Genomic DNA, 6000 nt, shown 5'->3' with positions numbered 1-6000 from the left:
AAATAACAAACTGTTTTTCAAACAAAAAATTCCTACCTTTTTGGTCTTGTATTAAAAGGTACCTTTTTATCTGCCACTTCAGCGTGATACTGTTATTGTGTATAGGTCTCATGTTAATTGTTCCGAGAGAGTATAATACAAACGCTTTGGGCGTATCCGGAACAGATGATCCCAGGTCTAACAGACCTGCCGACTAAATATGGCCGACCCCACTTCAAAAAAGCGATGTTGCTAATTCCATGATGGTCTCCCCGCCTCCACACGCGCCGTCGCTGCAGGGGCCTAGCAATAACAGAGGCGGATTGAGGGAGGTCCTGACCCCCCCCCCTTCGATTTATGAAAAACAAAACATACCAATGGTCCTCTCTTGAAATGAGAATTTTGACTAGCTGAATCATAGTTCTAAGCCGTACCAAGTGGCATCGTTCGCTCTCTTAAATACCCAAATTTTTCAGTGCCCTTCAGCGGACCCCGAATCTAACACCAAGGGGGAGGGGGTGGCTTTGCATCCGCGGACCCACCGTTCAATTAAATCTGGCTCCACCCCTGTATTAAACCTCGGAGCAGAGTATTACCCATTTAATGGCGCGTGTGAAGGCGGGGAGACCTTCGGGAAAAGCGGCATCACTTTGAAGTGGCCACATTTAGTCAGCAGATCATTTTGTTCGGAATGCGCTTTTAGCCGCACAGATAGCGATAAGCAAATCACGTGATCGGCGAGTCACTCTTGATAAAGTTTTATTGCGAATGCCAGCGGGAAACTACGGTGTTCAGTTAGATTCTTTTTAAAGTTTATCACCTTTATGGCTACACAATATTCCTCGCTTTTATTTGGTGAGATTATATGATGACAAACATTTTAGTGATAGTAGAAACCCGGGGTGTTTCCCAGAACACGAAGTTTAATTGCCGAGCATCAAATTATCTGGCTTGTTTAATTATTCTTGTTCCGCGATCCTTTTTTGACCAGTTATAGTAATGTGGGGAAATCTAATTTTGAGGAAATTGGATTCGTTTGTTTATTTGTTTGTTTTTTCACCTATCATTTTTTTTTTTTTTTTTTTGAATATCCACAGACGTGTTGGTCATACTGAAAACTTTTATCAAAGGAATGTAAGGGTGCATTCCCAGAGATTTAGATCGATCCAGAGATTTAGATTTAGATCGACCTAACTCCCTGGGGGTTCACGCTAAATTGCAGTCAGCCGAGCGCGCACCATAGTTAATTACCCCCTTACAGCTTTTAGTAGGCGGGACAATTAGGACTTTTAGGACGCTTAAGCCGGCTAAGCTGACAGTAATCTAGTGAGACTCCCCACAGGGATAGATCGAACTAAAAGCTATGGGAATGCATGGGTCTAAGGTAAAGAGAATAATATGTGTCAATCTTAAATGACAAACCTGATTTATAACAACCGCATATACAGTATATCTTTAAAAAAATAAAACAGCTGAAAACATTAGTAGCAATTACAATAACAACAACGCACTGTGCATGTATTTCACAAAAGTATCTATTTTCGTTTGGACAGTGGTATACAGGTTTTAGGAAGAAATCGAATCAATTACATTTTGACTAAACCTGAAAATGTTTCCTCCGCTAGGCCATAAGACGAAGGCAGCCGAACCGATCACTAGAAACATAGGGTGTCAATAAAGGGAAAGGCTCCAACGCACCTCTTATTACAGAAACAATCTTGTCTGAAATGCAAGTGATATCCATTAAGTTTGTTGATTTATAGCATGATTTTCTTCATCCAAGTTTAACCAATGTAAAGTTATTTAAATAAATGCTGTATTTCAGAATGCTTAAGGAATACCCCACCGACTACTAATAAATGAAATACAAAAATAATAATAATAAACATGGTGAAAACATTGCTGCGCATTTATTACATAAGAGATAATCACAAAAAATATCTAGGTTCTGACATGTGCGACGCACCACATTCGCTAGTGCAGTGTATGGAAACATTTCTTATCCCACCTTCCTACAAATCCAGCAAAACCTATCCCAGTTTACGTTAACTTTGAGCTTTCTAGGATGATTCCGTTTGGTTGTTCAGCCCTTAGCATCACCGAGTTTCAGAGGTTTCCGGAAACTCAAATCTCCACAAACAACATGCCCGCGAAAAGACAAAGGCACGCTGGTTTCAAAGAGTTGATTTTCCAACAACATCTAAAACTCAGGTTGACTAATTTGATATATATTTCTTTCCTATACTAGTGAAGATTCTTTCTCTATACTGTTATAAATATATACCTGCATCTGAAGGCACCTCCACAAGCATTGTTGTTGAAACAGGGGTTAATAATACCACACTGGCCCCTGCAGTCTGGGAAAAAGATCGACCAGGGGAACTGACTACACCTGTACCGCCCTGTAATTGGAAAGGAGATAAAGAAAGGTAAAGTGTAAGTGAATAGACTCTCACGCCGTGGTGTGATAATGGCCCCATTCAGAATAGGGGACTAACTAGACCGAGGGTCAAATATGGCGATCCACGCCAAAGCTTGCCGTCCTATCGTCCTACCCGTGGGGAAGTATTCAGGTAGGTCGGCCATATTTGACCCTCGGACTAGTTAGTCCCCTATTCTGAATAGGGCCATTGGGACTATTCGGCATGGCAGGAATGGTAGTCTCAGGAATTGGTCTATCATGTACAAACATACACGTAAATAAGCGTAAATATATCGAGTAATTTGAAGGATGAGTGAAAAATATAAGAGAGCGAACAGAGATGCATAACTAAACAAAAGTCTAAAATATGCTCAGAACAGATAGCAACAATAAAGTCAATGGATAAAGCGATGTATTTCGCTTACGCAGGGTGTTGCCAACGCACAGATCACATGAGTTTTGTGTAAACCCAAGAAATCCTGCGTTTGTCCAGCTGGTCAGCAAGAGACATATCAGAACACACGCTCGGGGATGCACCATGATGTTCTCCAGAAAATTCAGTTGCTAAAAATAAATTGAAAGACGCATTGTCCAGCTATCTGCATTGTAGGGGGGATTGTCATTTGAAAAAAAAAGTTTAAAGTATATAATGAGTTTCTCTCAATAATTTTCATGAATAAGCACCTGCTCATCACTCAGCTTGAAAGAAAAAATATATTACATTTAATAGCACAGGGTATTTGTGTATTATGGTTTCTAAATTATAAAAACGGGGTCAATTCGTCCCATTTCCAAGTAAAGAAAAAAGTTTTCATTTCCTACACTTCCCGGACAACAACCGACTTAGTCTTGTTATACTTCAGAAGAACAACTCTGAAAATAATTATTTATATTTTGACGTACGTAGGTGAAAGAATTACGGATTGTCATTTATAACTGCTAGGCTCACGGATTCAGAAAGCTATAAAATAATTGCGGAGAAGAGTTTGTATGTAAAACAAATGAGATTTGTACAATGCGCAACCCAAATAATTCCTTAACAGCAACTTTGACAGTGCGTTAATTTAAACAGAATAGATAAGCAGATATAAAAATAAGAATAAGAATCAAAATGAAAAAAAAAGAGAGATAGAAAAAGTCATAACAAATCCACTGTTATGACGGCTTCGACAACGCTCGGTACCTACCTGATTCCCGCCTTAAGAGCTGTGGTAAAGTCGTCGTGCTGGTAATGCCTGATGGGACAGGGGCGGTCCTTTTAAACTGGCTAAAAAATATCGCGTGATGTTGCACACACTTTTGTCAAGGCCCACATTTTATAACCAGTATGTTATTTTCACACGCCCTTTATCACTAGATGCAGACACAAATGTATTATTTTGATCTTGAAAATATAACAGGCAAATGGATAATTATGTGCTTCCGCCTGAATTGGCTTTCAGTGCATGCGAATTAAGTTGTAAACTGAGCGGTATTAACGTTGATTTAAAAGTGATAAAGAGATGCAAAATATACTGCAGAAGGCTTGTTATCGACCCCGTTGGAAACCGTATGTGACGGAGCTGTGAAGAAAGACGAACAAAGGAAGATATTAAACCATAGCATGCAATAAACCGCACATTTCCAGGCATTTTAAAATTAAGTCAAACAGAGATTTGTCTATTTGGCTTGACCACATGTCAAATGTCATCATTCCTGTCGTTGAATATATTGCTTTTTTTTTTTTTTTTTTTGGGGGGGGGGAGGGGAGAGGCGTCGCAGCACGATGAAATTATTTTATTTCATAAAATTCATTGTTACAAAACTCACGAAGTATTTGATGTCTTTCCGATGCACATAAATAAAAACTAGAAGATTCTGATGATTCAAAACGAATTGTTATTATCAAAAAACGAATGATGTAATGTTCAGAAATGTCTCGTTTTCAGAATGTTTATTAATGAGGGTTTTTTATTTATCCAAAAATCAGTCCCCGCCTCCTTCTTTCCACACACTCATTCACAAGCCTACATAATCATGTTACAAAACAAACAAAAACACGTGCGAACAAGAATATCCAACCCCTCGTTAACAGCAGGTGTAGAGCAAATATTAAAATAAGCGCAGGTACAAGAGATGCCACTTGGATCACGGAAACATGAAATAAATGTGTCTTAAGTAACATTTCAAATAATATGCTTTTAGTTTTCGTCACGCACAATTAAACATGGGACATTTCTGTTATGTCACGGTACAAAGTGACACCGCTACTTGTATACTGAGATTCAAAATCTTTAAAATCTTCAAAGATGTCTGAAGTTGGTATCTCACCCAAAGCTCGTATAATTATCCAGCTTCTCATGCTTGTATTGTAAGACTGTTAATTTTCAAATTTATTTTCAGAAAAATAGGGACTTCCGAAGAATCTTTTGGGGGAAGGGTCCTAATTTGCTGACAACAGTCACTGCAGAATGATATATGTTTTTTCACAGACTCGCTTTTTTTTTTTTTTTTTTTTTTTTGGCTCTCCTTTCATACAACCTGGATTACAAGTACTGATGAAATATACGCACACAACCTAAAAATTCGAAAGTCTAAAAACAACTTACGTTTTCAGTCGATTTAGAAAGAACTGGCCCCGGTTTCACAAACAAAAAAAGTTAAGTCAGTTCCCTAGCTTAATTGACTAGGATCTCCATCAGAGTGCTGTTACTCTACTCCTGATAGGGTAAGATACGTGTCTAGGTGACCGTGTAACTTTGGTAATTTCAATTAGAATGGTTTGATTAAAAGTTCTTTGTCAGGAAACCTGACTTTTTTTTTTTTTTTTTTTTTTTTTTTTTTTTTGTGAAACCGGGGCCTGAATTCTACTGATATCGTAAATTTCCTGGTCTTGATTTAAGACCATGGAAAGTATTCACGTGAATGTATATTTGCTTATATGCAACTGTCTTCGTATCAAATAAGCGATCAATCTGGACACATTTGAACAGCTGGGATGTGGTAAAGTCAAATGGATATCTAATAGAGACCACACGTTAAATCTCAGTAACAACACGTTTTCATAAGTCTTTCTCTTTTTCTAATAGGGCCGCTGCACTGTAAACGAGAATCACAACGTTCTATAAAATCTGAACGAAGAAGACGAGGAGACTACAAAATAAAGGTTATAAAGTTCTCCAGTGATACAATACACATGTAAGTGGCTTGTCTTTTGACTATCAATATCATTTTCTGTGCAATTAAAACATATACTGTACGTATATATAACATGATACGTGCTACATGTATGTTGCACTCCCGAGTCGATTATGTTGAATTATTAACGTAGGCTACATTAGATCACTACGCTATTTTACACAGGCAATCGTTACTGATACCTTTACATTGTCATAAGTTGAGGGAAAATGAAAGGGAGGCGTAGGGAGGAGGTTTAGAGGTTCGAAAAGAGAAACACTCGTGTCCACGAGGAAGTCCGTAATCATTTTAAATTTGTTATAGGTGCTTGGACCACAAAGAGGCTTTACAGTAAAAAAATCAGCTTTTTTGGAAAAAAAAACGCCCTTTAAAATTGCAGTTATGTAATTTCATACGTAGGTATGTTCAATGCAGATTGATAT

General features: G+C 38.1%; 1 long non-coding RNA gene across 1 annotated transcript; it reads right to left on the bottom strand.

Moving 5' to 3' along the window:
* Positions 1-1498: 1498 nt before the first annotated feature.
* Positions 1499-2381, bottom strand: LOC147760878 (uncharacterized). Its single transcript, XR_015335573.1, has 2 exons — positions 2264-2381; positions 1499-1701 (listed from the first exon to the last, which is right to left on the bottom strand). It is a non-coding gene; the product is annotated as an uncharacterized LOC147760878 (long non-coding RNA).
* Between the last annotated feature and the right edge of the window lie 3619 nt (positions 2382-6000).

Source organism: Lingula anatina, chromosome 7 (genome assembly GCF_051362555.1).
Source record: "Lingula anatina isolate TDL-2025a chromosome 7, LinAna3.0, whole genome shotgun sequence".
Classification (NCBI taxonomy): Eukaryota; Metazoa; Brachiopoda; class Lingulata; order Lingulida; family Lingulidae; genus Lingula; species Lingula anatina.
This window is presented reverse-complemented; position numbering and strand designations above follow the sequence as displayed.